Below are 14,099 nucleotides of genomic sequence, written 5' to 3' on the forward strand. Positions count from 1 at the left end.
GAAAAGACTGATATTTTGTAAAACAGAGTTTATATAGAAGGGATGAATGAGATGAATTAGTTAATGAGACTTATGAGATTTATGAGACTTCAGTTGGTACTGCAGTAAATCTTTACTGAAAACAATCTGCTGAAAGGATTTAAAGTTCTCTGTAACAAACAGAATAGCCTGCCTTTGTGAGCAATTTCGGGGAGCCTTTGGTACATCAAGAGGCTAGCAGGCTGTGTGAGGTGACAGTGGCTGTACCCTGGGCACAGGGACAGCTCTGGCTGCCCTGTCTCCCCAGGGAACACGGGAATGGCCTGTGGGCAAAAGCTGGATGTGCAGGTATTATTGCAGTGCGGTGTTTATGAGAAACACTGGTATTGCTGTTTTGCTGTTCCAATAAGTGTCAGAGTACACGCCCCGAGTGTAAATTAGAGGTTTCTGGTCAAGCGGATTCAGAACCTAAGGTCTTAGAGCTTGTGTGTGGGAATCACATCTGATACCTGCCACCTGGAGCTGTGTGTATAGGAGGAAAACTGAGAAACTACTGTGAAGGTCTGTAAAAAGGTTTGAGTGGAAGCGAGATCGGGCAAGGAGAAATAAATAATGAGAACTGATCAGAGCAAACAGGTTCCTAAATTAGCCCCTTTTGGGAGGGGCTCACTGGGAGGAGGTTGCCAGTAAGAGCAGCTCAGAAAATAAAAAGATTTATACTGCTTCATTGCTGTTAGTACTGTTTTATAACAGGAAGATAAATGGGATAGTTTTTGTATGCTGAAATGTCTTTTGTTTTAAGAAATCACCCAGAATGACAAAGAGACTGTGAGGTCAGACCGCCCTCTGGTCTTGGCCCTTGAAAAGGAAAACAAGGCAAAGAGAAAGCAAATCAAACATGTTGTTCAGCATGCAGCATAAGATAGCAACGTATGAAATCAGGCAAGGATTATCATGCTGAAATGCAAAGCAATCACAGTTCGCAAAATGAGTACATATGATTTGCTAAAGGCTCCTCCCAAGGTAAGGGAGGAGGGGTAAAGGTGACCTTCCCAAAAGGGAAGAATTTTTGTCGGCACAAAGGTCATATATTCAGTTTTAAATAAAGCTTTAGTACCTGTGGAGAATGTTTATGTTGTAGTGTGGGGAATGAACAACTGGCCAGTCTGAGAAGGCATGCTTTTGCTAACCTTTAAAGTAACATGTGTACTATGTGTACCTAAAAGCTTTTGTACAATTCGCTCAATTTGCTAAACATTCTCAAATGAGAAAGGTTACTCTGGAGGCAAATAATATAAAGATGTTAGGCTTAATATTAACAGACACTGAAATTAAGAAAGACATTAGTAAGGAGATATTAGAATAAGTAAATAAGTGTTTTCAAGGGTATTCGCCTCTGCTGTACCAGGGAGAGTGAAAGATGCTCCCCCATGGGATGCTCCCCCATCAAGCTTAATGAAAGAACACAACCAGTGAGAACTGAGTAGTACCCTCAAAGGGAAGGTAAGGAAGGAATCAGTCCAATAACTGATAGTACTGGATTAAGGGCTGTCAATAAGATAACACAGAATTTGTACCCTGTGGTAGCAAATCCATAGACCTTACTAACTTGTTTAACACCTGAGCTAACCTGGTTCACTGTTTTAGGCCTAAGAGATGCCTTCTTTTGCCTCCGTATCCATGAAGCCAGCCAGAACATTTTTGCATTCAAACACAAGCTCGCATAGTCCATGTGCCTGAAGGCTTCAAAATTCTCCACTCCGATTGGAGAACAGCTTGCAAAGACCCAGAGTCCCGGGAAGCTCCACAAGAGGAAAGGAGGCTGTTGCAGTACATAGATGATCTTCTAGTAGCCACTCGGACGAGGGAAGCGAGAGAAGCCTGGACGGTAAGCCTTTTGAATTTCCTAGGACTCCAAGGGTGCAGAGTCTCAAAGAAAAAGGCACAGGTAGTGAAACAGAAGGTAATCTACCTGGGGTAAGAAGTGAGTGCTGAGCAGCAGACTTTAAGGCAGGGAAGCCCTATGCCAAACCCTGAACCCCAGACAACGAAAGAACTCCAAACTTCTTAGGCATGGCAGTGTAGTGCCAGCTGTGGGTTTATGTTCGCCAGACCCCTCTATGCTCTTATTGCCAATGGGAACTGAGATCTCCAGTGGACAAGAGACGCCACACGGGCCTTTCGCCAGCTAGAGACTGCCCTCATGTCGGCTCCAGCTTTGAAACTTCCAGATGTAAGTAAAGCATTCTTTCTATTTTTCCATGCAAGGAATTGCCCTGGGAATATTGGCTCAAGACTTGGGTCCATACCAGAGGGTAGTTGCTTACTCCTCTAAGCAACTAGATCCAACAGCCGAAGGATGGCCAGGTTGCCTCAGAGCTGTAGCAGCAGTTGTGCTGAACATTCAAGAGGCTCACAAGTTTACCCTGGGACAAAAATGACTGTGCTAGTGTCCCACACAGTGTCCGCATTACTGGAAGTAAAGGGTGGCCACTGGCTTCTCACCAGAGAGGTTTCTGAAATACCAGGCCATCGTGGTAGAGCAAGATGATGTAGAGATAGTGGTGACTAATATTGTCAACCCAGCTTCTTTTCTCAGTGGAATCAAAGAGAAGCAGTACACCATGATTGCCTAAAGACCACTGAAGCTACCTACTCCAGCCGCACAGACTTAAAGAACACTCCTCCGGACGATGCAGAGACCTGGTTCACTGACAAGAAAGCGACATTGCAAAGTTCACAGTGACTACCTGCAGAGAGGTAATAGAGTCTGGACCCTTACCAACAGGTACCTCTGCACAGGATGCTGAGATAAATGCATGGACCCATGCCTTAGAAACAGCAAAAGGCATTCAGAGTTGTGCATGCACATGGAGCCATCTGGAAGGAGAGGGGACTGCTGACCTCACAGGGAAAGAAGAGACAATCCAGCTGCTGGAAGCAGTTCAGCTACCTGAAAAGGCATATTAAGGCACACCAGAGAGTGAGCTTAAAAATTGCAGGAAAGAAATGAGCTGGCGGATGGAGAGGCAAAGAAAGCAGCAAAGGGTGAGGTACAGATTTTCCTCAAAGGTAAGCCATAATACAATAATACTAATCAAAAGAGACGTACAACTGCAAGGGGTGGGCTACCATTGAAAGAGAGCTAGTAATCCCTTCCCATTTTCGTGGTTACTAGTGAAGGAAGGGCACTAGAAAACACACTAGGGCCTAACTACTTGTCATGGTTTGAGCCTGGCACAGAGCCAGTGCCCCCATGAAAATGCCTCACCCTGGTGTCTGCTGTGAGATGTGACCAGGAATAAGCAAAACAGGCTCCAACTTAAACATAAATAACACTTTATTACCTAAAACTACAGGAAAAAATAGGAAAGACTATAAGGAAAAGAGAAAAAAAAAATTGAAAACCTTACAAAAACCACTTTTCCTCCTCCCCACTCCCTGACTTTCCCAATCCAATACATTCTCTCAAAAATACCAACTGCCCAGCCCGGCACGACACTTTAGTATACTCAAACTGCAGTTCATGAAGAGGAAAAGGAGTCCTTCTTGTTCCACTGAAAACCTCGGATGCTTCCTTGTCACTTCGGCACCGCCCGGAAAGTCCATTTGCCGCTTGTGACATGTTCCTTCCATGCTCAGTGCTCTCACCACCGAGACATGGCCAGAGCTGCTTTTAGGGTGGTCTTTCAAGGATGCCTTGTCTCACTCCAAAAAGGCACAGTCTCTGCTTTTGGGACAACTGTCCCCCCCATATATTTCCAACCCCCTGGGGCCGGGGGGTCCTCACAAATGAACCCTCCTGGTTTTGAGGCACTGCCTCCCCCTAAATGCAGTCTGTGTCACAGGAACAACTGAGTCCATGGCTACAAGAAAAGTCCAGCCAAAAGGCCACTCCAAATCATCTCTCCCCATCCAATCATCTCCACAATCTCCGGGCCAAAGTCCTTATCTCTCATCTCCCTTCTTATTCAGCTTCGAGGAGGATTAGCATTTTTGTAAGGCCCCAATCATGCAAGAAAGGGTTAAAAGTTTTCAGTCTCTGTCTGTCGGTCCCGGAACGGGCTCCCACGCATGCTGCCCACACGCTGCCGCTGCGGCCGGGCAGTCTTCCTCCCCCTTCTCGCTGGCTGCTCTCCTGGGGGGAGGGGAAAGGGGGGCTGGCTCCCCGAGGGCTGACTCTCTGGGATCTTCCACCCTTCCATCCTCGAAGCCCCCCCCCGAAGCCCCCTCAAGCCCATCTCTGTCCAGGCCCCGGGCCTACCGCTACCGCATGGCCGGCCCCTCCCCCGCCCAGCAGCAACAGGCTGGGCGGGAGAGAGAGAGATCTGAACTCCTCGCCGCGATGTCCAAAAAGAGGAAGTGCCAGGGCAGTGCCCTGCTTTTAACCCCTGTGTATTCTCGGAGGTGTGTCCAAACCCCACTGGCTACACCAGGTGTCAGTATGAAACCCAAAACCTTCATTGGTTTGACCACAGCTTCCCAGAATTCCCAACTTCTTCCTGGTCAAACCATGACACTACTTAAAGCCTTTTATAGAGTGTGGCTCCTTTCTCAAAATGACCAAGGCTGCGAGTGATACAGAGTGCATTGAAATGAAGTGTTGACTTTGAAGTAGTAATTCCCACAGGCTTTCTAGAACACACATCTGATTGAAAGAATTGTTGTATCGTTGTCAGGAATTTATATGCCACTATCACTCAGGTGAGCTGATAATGTGATCCTTGCCTCCAGACTAACCTCAAAATACCCCCCCGGGCCAAAACTCGGTCAGACTGGGAGAGGCCATGGGCCTGTACAGCAGTGGCAAATCAACTTTTCAGAACTCCCAAGGAAAGGGGGGTATCAGTACTTACTGGTATTAATAAATACATTTTCAGGGTGGCCAGAAACATTCCCCACCAGAACTGTCAAAGCTCAAGAGGTGACCAGATCATCTTTACAAGAGATAATGCCACGCTTCAGAGTTCCAGCCACAATATCCTCAGATAAAGAATCACCTTTCATTTCCAAAATAGTGCAACAGATTAGTAGTCATCTGGGCATAGATTAGGAACTTCACACCCCATACCGCCCCCAATCAAGCGGCCAGGGGGAGAGAATGAATCATTTGATTTAGCAGCAAATCATAAGACTGGGGCAAGAAGCTCTTCCACTAGCACTATTGCAAATTCAAACTAAACCTTTTGAGCTAAAGGAATGCTGAATCCTTTTGGAATGCCTTATAGAAGACCATATAGAATACAAGGGGAATGTCCAGAATGTCCACTTACATGGTGGCATTAAGCAAACAGCTCAGAGTAATTGAGAAACATGTGGCTGGAACTCGGAGCAGGGAGTTAGATAGCCTGGGGTTGATGTATATGTTAAGTCTCTTACAGAGAAGACTTCGGAATCATAGTGGGAGAGACCACTGCAAGTACCTCTCACCACCTTCACTGCAATCAAAATCAAGGAGCAGAATGCTGGATCCATCACTCTCGGGTGAAGAAGGCCCAGAAGCCCCTTCAGGAGTGACACCAGGAGACAATGAACTGAGACTAAAACTTACTCGGGCAAAATGAGTATATTGCGGTCGGGAGTAGCTCATACTTTAGTGTACAGAATCGTTTTGTATGGAATTGTAACTGAAGTTTTAGAACTAGAGAGTACCTCTACCCAAAGCAATGCTGAACGGCCTTGGTCCCTGGCATTTAATCAGTATACTGGATCCATGGGAAAACCTTCTGAGATAAAAGATTTAAACATATCTACTGTAGTAATCCATGAGAATCAGGTGTGTGAGGAGTAAGAATAGCAACAACAGGAACTGTGAACACTTCAAGGAATCTGAGGAGAAGAAATCAAAGTAAAGTGCTTAGTCATCAATAGGATGGCTTATGAGAGACCAGATGTAATTAGTGTCTGAACCTCCCCTGGTGTATATGAACACCAGGAAGTCTGTGATAACCTAAGTGAATCAGACTGTTGGTGTAATTTCACCCTGATACAGCCTGTAGAAGCGACCTGCCTTTGAGCTCAAGTTACTGTCAGACTTTCATTTGAATTCAAAGTGGACACTGCACTTTTTACCACAGCGGGGCCTTATACACCCCATACTAGTTCAGACTCTACCCAAACTCCAAACTTGAACCTAACGTAGTAAAGAATGTGACTGAACAACAGCTATTATTCAATCCAGAATGGTCTCTCAAACGTGTGGAGTTGATAATGCAAATTAGCATCTCAAAAAGCCAACCAGCCTGCTCCTCCTTCCTAAAAACTTCCTTTGAGGGCTGGACAACATGGTCACAAAAACAGGCATATCTCAGGAGCAGACAAGAAAGGAAGGAGCCAGCTCTCCTGGTGCCTAAAACCAGGAACACCAAGAAATCAGTTTCCTTAGGTCATTTTCCAACCTGGTTGGCTGAACCCCCAGGCAATGGCTGGTAAAGGGTGCTGAACTGCAGGTGGTAAATTAACCCAAGCAAGGAAGGTGATTTTCCTTATTTATAGCTATTCCTTTTCCTACTGAGATTTGGATCAGTGATTGTCCCAGTCTGAGGCAGTTGGATTCTGCTTAAAAGAGGTTGAGAGAGAGAGACCCCCTCAGAGCTCAGCAGCAGGCTGTAGGATTTTGAGCATCACTTTTGTGCTGAGTGTTCCAAGCAGCAGAAACCTGATCCCAGTTTCTTCTGAGGCACTGCAATGAATTCAGGCTCTTCTCTCAAGATTTCCCCTCCATTATCTTCTGCCCTGAACACAGTCCACAGCTTCATCCTAGCTAGGGGCAAGGTGGGTGAGGTTTTGTAGACCAGGAGAGACATTCCTGCTTGCCACACATCTGAGAAATCAGGTGCTTTGGAGGGAAAGGGAGAGGTTAGATTCCCTGAAGTCTCTACATTTCAGAACAAACATCTGCCTCAAGTATGACCTAAACCTCTGTCAGATACACTTGTGAAGTGTGTCTGAATTTGCAGTGTGAGCCCAGCACATCCCTCTGGCAAGGAGGGATGGTCATGGACAGAAAGCAGTTCCTGTTCCCCATAACAAACATCTAACTGGCATATTAGGGACAAGATTAGGAGTTTTAAATGGAATTGATTCAGAAATACTGATGAATAAACTGGCTGCTGCAGCAGGCAGCCTAACAAAATTGAAGCAGCCTTTATAGTAATCTCTATTGGCATTAGGAACTAGCCAGTGACAGATTTCAAAAGTACTGCCAAAGTAAAGAAGTATGAAGAGGCTGGGGACCAAGACCACCAATTGATAGTAGAAGCACTTAGTATAGTTCAAGATAATGTGTCTTTAGCTTTCAGTTGTATACAAGCACAGTTATGGATACAAGCAACAGCAGCTCTGATCATATAGCAAAGGAGTGAAGGTAATTTTCCAGCTGAAATTCGGAAAATTGAGTAGGATAATGCAATTGATTTTGAAAGGAAGTTTCAGTCCTGGTGGACTATGGTGAATTTCACCTATGATCCTGTTTCTAATGTGGCCACTGCCTTTGTGCTTACCATACGTAATGCCACTGTTTATGTTATGCATCCCATCATTGCCCTAAGATTAAACCATGAAGAAACAATACTCTATCCTTCAGAACATAGAGTGTGGGCACGAAAAGATGAATGAAAAGTGGCAGACAGTAAACTTAGAATTCTGCATTACTAGAGAACAAATGGGATTCGTTTGTGAAAGCAATACTGCTAATGCCCAGGATGTGTTTGGACACTGAACAGGGTATTTGCCACTTTGAAATTCATCCAGTCACTGACCAGAAAACTGTGCTCGGATATACTGGAAAAAGGTGTTTGAGAACTGCTTGTGCTGCTGTACAAATTGATAGCAATGATGTTATTCTGTTTAGTAGAAACCATTCTAATCTCTGTATTTGTAATTTTGTTAAGATTATTGGGTGTGATTTTTCGTATTTGGTACCAGTAACATCCCACCAGCTGATTACAGCCAATTACACAGTGTATCACAGACTACCACCTACCCCTATCGGGGCGAACCTTACATTGGTAAAACAATTAATTAAGCACCAAGACCTATTAGAAGTCCTGAAAGAAATCCAAGAAAGTAGAAAGAAAACCTTAATTACTGTCCAACATGCTACAAAGGAGATAACCAGAGTTCTACAAAGAATAAAATAAAATATGGATCATCACTGGTGAGATGTGATCTTTGGGTGGTCACCAACTGCAAATGGAATCTTTAATAAGTTGTGCCACGCTATTGTAGTTTTACTAATATTAGTTGGGATAAGCTTAAGATTATCTATTACATTGTTAATTTAGAACTGGAGAATACTACAACGAATGGCTGTACTAACCTCTTTATCAAACGTACATAGTGAAGCATTAAAAGACACTTATTGTCATGAAAGTTTTCATTAAGTAAAAGAATTTACTTATTTCCTAGGAAAGGGGGGAATGAGACAGAGTAGGGATCCATCCTGAATTAGGTGAAGTGTCTAACAACGGTGAAAAGTCAAACGGCCAAAGCTGAAGGAAAAACTCGCATGCCGAGACAGCAAGGAGACAGAAAAAGAAAAACAGAAAAGACCACGAGGTCAATTTGCCCCGACCTAGAAATTCCTTTGATAAAGAAGAACTGGTGCTAAGTGTCATGTGGGATGAATATGTATGAACTTATTGTGAAACTGTATGCATATGCATTTGGAAGGGGGATAAAAGGAGGTCTGAAATTTTCAGGGGTACGCATGCCTTTTGAGGAGAATTTTTCTCCGTGTGCATCCGGCGCCGTAAATAAACATACCGAGCTTTACAACTTTTATAAAGTTGTGAGGTTTCTTCTTTTCTCCGCAAAACATATACTGGGATTTAAAGTTGACTCTCAGGAGGAAGAGTCAAAAAGACTGAACTGTATGGGAAAACATTGGTATCAGAGTTCTAATATTGCTTAAAATGTTTCAAGACTGTTTTGTGTAAACTATGTTGGTAAAAAGTTTAAGACTGTGAATAAGTAATTCTAGTTTAAGTTCCCCAATTTAATTCTAAAGACTCCAGGTTAATCCTCTACAGAACACTCCCCTGGCGGGGGGAAACTAAAATTTGTAGAGAACAGACCAAGAGAGGTTTAACCAGAGAAGTGGGTAGAAGGGACTCTAAAGAGCTTGGAAGCTTCTCCTCAGTAAAAAATTCCCCAAGAGGCAAGGCCGGGTGGGCAGGCTGTGCAAGATGACCCATACCGGACTCTTGGGAAGGGTAGTAATGCTGGCTCTGATTGCTGGTGGTGCTCAGGGGAGCCCAGCTGAGCTGTGCAGTGAAGGCTACCAACCCCGCTATGAAGAGGAAGTGAGCTCCTTGTCGAGAGTCCACATCAGTTCTAACCCTGATTGTGTTAACCCCTCCCAATTGGTCCTTTATCAGAAAAATAAGAGAGTGTATTGGATAGCCCAGAATACTGCCACTTTTAGGCAGCCACTCCTAGGAGAGTGCCCTATAGGAGAAACCTGGTTGTGCTTTGAATATGATGCTGCTGAAACAAGCTCAGCAGATCTAGTAAAAAGCAAAGAAATGGTGAAAATGGTAAGAAAAATTGTTTGTTACAAGTATTTATATGAATGTACTGGAAAAGAGATAAACCCCTTTTGGAACACATTTCAGGGGAGCTCTAAACCCCTAAGTTTATCTCATCCGGCAACTGCATTGCTAGAGTGATAAAACCAATTTTCTTATTACCCAAAGAAACTGGATCAAGTTTGGGAGTTCCTATATATAATGATTTGGGAGAAATTAAACAAAACCAGGAAAGTGAAATAGAAATTGAGAAAATCCAAAATTGTAAAAGCCAAGTTCAGATGCCAAAATCTGTGTTGAACAAAGTCATCCAGCTCCAGGCAGTATTAAAAATAAAGAATTCAATTATTAGGGACATTTCAAACGAAATAAAAAGATTGGCATGTGTAAATAATCAAGATCAAACTCCTACACTTGATCCCACTAAGTGAGAGAACTTAGAGATTTTCAGAAAATATGTATGGGAAAAAGTGATTTTTCTCGCTGTGTGTGTACTTGGAGGATTGCTCTTTTTACTATGCCTATTTATCTGTTTTAGTAAAACAGTATTGGCTGTACAAACCAACCTGAAGAAACCAAGAAAAGTAACCAGGTTAAGTAACCATGATTACCAAAGTGCACAAGAGATTTATAGTAGATTCAAAACAAAAAATTGTGAGTTGATGCGAGCTTAAGAATTTAAGCTCGATCAAAGAAAAAGAGGGGGGACTGTTATGAACAAAAATTCGGTTAATATTTTTTTTTTGTGAGAAAGAGTTACAGGGACGCAGCCAGATCTGTCTCTGCCAGGGTTCTTAGTGCTTTGTTATTGTAATACCGGGTCGTTGAGGCTTATCTCCTCTTTTGTATTAGTAAAAGGCCTGGCTGGGTGGGGTGGATGGCCCTTCCCCGAGGCAGTGCGCTCTTCCAACATAGGGAAGACACCTGAGAGGGTGGGGGGGGTTATGCAAAGTGACTCCAAGACCAGCATGCTTTGAGACCTCGACTCCAAAATGCAACGAGAAAACCCCAAAAACAACGAGCCAAATAAGAATTGAGAGACTAAAGTGGTGTCTGGACATGAGGAGCCAAGTGCTGAGCCTGCAGAGATGCGGAGCCCCTCTCGCCCTGAGCAGAGAGTCGTCCCAACGCCGGGACCAACCAGCTGAGAAGCTCAAAGGACCAAGATCTGACGGGGACATCACGCCCTAAAGGCTCCCACGAGGACTGGATCCCCCGGCTCTGCCCCTAGTGGACAGAGCTGCGCATATCCTCCTCCTCTGAGTCGCCCTGGGAGACGCGACGGGGACTGCAGCCCTGCCGAGCCGCCCAATCCTGAGCTGATCACTTTTAATAAAGGCATTAAAAAGGAGAAGAAGTCTCCTGGCCCTGTTTATTTCAACTTGCATCACACATTTTGCAAGAAATAAATGTTTAACCTGTTATGAGTAAAAAGTTGTCCATATTTTTAAAAGTTGCAGAGTTCACAAGTTAAACCAATTGCTGCCAAGTTGGAGTTCTAACTATTTATTGTTAATAATTTCATGTTGCAATCTTCTGTTAACAGTTTCTGAAATAAACAGGGCCAGGAGACTTCTTCTCCTTTTTAATGCCTTTATTAAAAGTGATCAGCTCAGGACTGGGCAGCTTGGCAGGGCTGCAGTCCCCGTTGTGTCTCCCAGGGCGACTCAGAGGAGGAGGATATGCGCAGCTCTGTCCACTAGGGGCAGAGCCGGGGGATCCAGTCCTCGTGGGAGCCTTTAGGGCGTGGTGTCCCCGTCAGGTGTTGTCCTTTGGTGATTTTGTCCAGCTTGGTCCTGGCGTCAGGACGACTCTCTGCTCGGGGCGGGAGGGACTCCGCATCTCTGCAGGCTCAGCAATCGGCTCCTCATGTCCAGACACCACTTGAGTCTCTCAATTCTTATTTGGCTCGTTGTTTTTGGGGTTTTCTCGTTGCATTTTGGACTCGAGCTCCCAAAGCCTGCTGGTCATGGACTCACTTTGCATAACCCCCCCCACCCTCTCAGGTGTCTTCCCTATGTTGGAAGAGCGCACTGCCTCGGGGAAGGGCCATCCCCCCACTCAGCCAGGCCTTTTACTAATACAAAAGAAGAGATAAGCTTCAACGACCTGTGATTACAATAACAAGCCCTGCTGCTTCCTGGAAGACGGCACCCAGACGGTGAAGAGGAGGGGACATCGAGTTGGCATGCAAATGACATCGGATCTGGCATGCAATGGGAGAAGCCCCTCACCAAACCTAGCTAAAAACCCCTAAAAACAACGAGCCAACACAAAATTGACAAATCAAAGTGATGTCTAGGTCTGAAGAACAGAATCTAGTATCCGCTAAGACCCTTTTTACCCCTCACCCTAACCTCAAAAGATGTAGGCTAGACAGAGGACCTCGAATGGTAAACCAAAGGGGAGGGAATCTCCTGTAGGTCTCGATGGAAGCCTCACCTCTGCCCACAGACCAATGGACAAAGCTGCACTCCACCTCTGGGTCACTCCTGGGAACAGCAGTGGCTTGACCACAGACCCATCAGTTCTCCCCACCCAAGCTGATAATTTTTAATAAAGGCATTAAAAAGGAGAAAGGCCTCCTGCCCGTGTTTATTTCATAACCCTTTCTTTCTGCCACTATTTGAAGCCATTTCCAGTAACACAAGAGCAAACAGAACCTTGATTTTATGACACCTTTTCCATTTACTCCCCTGCTCCATCCAATTTTGACCTCTTACAACCAGAGGTCAGCAAGATGAACTGGAAAAACAGCAGGAATTCCTTGTGTTCAGCTAAACTAAACAAGTCCAGGACCCAGTAATTCCCAAATTCTAACCCCAAACCTGCCAATCACTTGCTGTATGGCTTTGAATTACTGGATTTGGGAATTTTGCTTTCAAATAGGTACATTGGAGAAGTGCACACCATGCAAAAAACGGAACAGTGTCAGGAGAGCATTAGATTAAACAGCATTAAAATTCTTCAGAGCCCCTTCAGTGAGATTTGGTAACAGGCAAAATTTACCTTTTTAGAAATCTTTCATTTGAAATTTATTTAATAATTTTATGGATGAAATCACACTACTTAAACTTTACTTAATGATAAAATACAGAGATTATGAGAAAAGGGAATTACTTGCTAACCACAATGAAACCCTCTCCCATCAGCAGAGCTGTCTCAGGACAAACTGGTCAGTACCATCCAACAGCCGAGTGTTCCATAAGTGATGCTGAGCTGTGCTCTACTGAAGTCAGAAACCACTTCCAGCACCTGGATTTCTGAAATTCAGGTCTCAGTCCTGAAAGGGTTAAAAGCATTGTGTCTAGGCATACTTGAGCAAGAGTAAAATACATTTTAACCAATATAGAAGCTAGCAAAAATTAGCAATAAGAGATACAGGATGAAACTTGGTGAGAAGTATGCAAAAATGAAGGACAGACTTTGCTAGAACCAGCAAGAAAATCCCTGAAGCAGCTAATGAGAGATTGCTCACGTCTAGAGGAGAAAGGTGAAAAGGGCGTAGGGATGAAGACATCCAGCCTGCATCAAGGGACCACTGAGGAAGATGCAGAGCCTTCCTCAGCGACCACACGGGTGCACTGCGCCTGCCCTTCCCGTGTGCTAATGATCATGAGGTCTAAGAAATAGTTTGCATAACCACACCTTTTCTAAGGAAAACTATGAATATGCATAAAAATATGACCATATATTGAAATATGCTATGTACCTGTGTGCGTGCTGCTAGGAGGAGATATCCCCGTGCACCCAGCACTCTGAATAAAGAAAATACTTGCTTCTCAGACTTGGTCTCAGAAATGTCTCTTGGCCCGTTTGAGGCGATTCAGTCCCAGACAGACTTCAGCCAGAGATTTGTTCGTAACAGAAGAATCCTACAGCAAGCATCTTAATCAGTGCATATTAACAGTCTGCTTATTTTTTAATTTTACTCTTCCATCCTAGGGTCTTCAGGTTGAGATTAAACTCTGTACTCAGTTTAATACATCCAGAGCATACTCTGCTTTTTCCAAGACTTGTGAATTCAAGTTCTCATCTCACAATTAATCACTGGCAAAAACACTTCAAAAACCTAATATTTCTGAACATACGGTATTTTATTTTTTAAAATAGCATGACAAGAATTCACCAATGGGCTCCTATAGTCAAAATCTTTGATGTGGTTATACAATCAATTTTTCTCATGCTCAGAGTACATCTTCTGGGATGCCACATTCACTGAAGTCTTAATGACTGGTTACTGGAGCACCTTGACTGGTGCTGTTACCTCCCAAAAAATTCCCTTGTGGAAAGAGGTCAGACATGAGTCACAATTTACTCTCAAATCAGGGTTTTACTGTAGTAGGTCCCTAATCAGCCTTTATTTCATGAATTTAAGCAGAACAAGGTAGCCACTTTAAGAAGGGAGAAGAGGAGCAGGATTTGGCAGCAGATGAAGAAGCAGCAGCAGACCCTCTACCCCAGTCCCAGCTTGGGGATCCTGATGGATTTTCACCACTGATTTAAATTTCACCACTGATTTAAAAATCATGTGATACTTAGGATTCTTTGCTTTCACAAAAAGATAAGACTGGTGTTTTCCTAAAAATT

Source organism: Zonotrichia leucophrys, chromosome 18 (genome assembly GCF_028769735.1).
Source record: "Zonotrichia leucophrys gambelii isolate GWCS_2022_RI chromosome 18, RI_Zleu_2.0, whole genome shotgun sequence".
NCBI lineage: Eukaryota > Metazoa > Chordata > Aves > Passeriformes > Passerellidae > Zonotrichia > Zonotrichia leucophrys.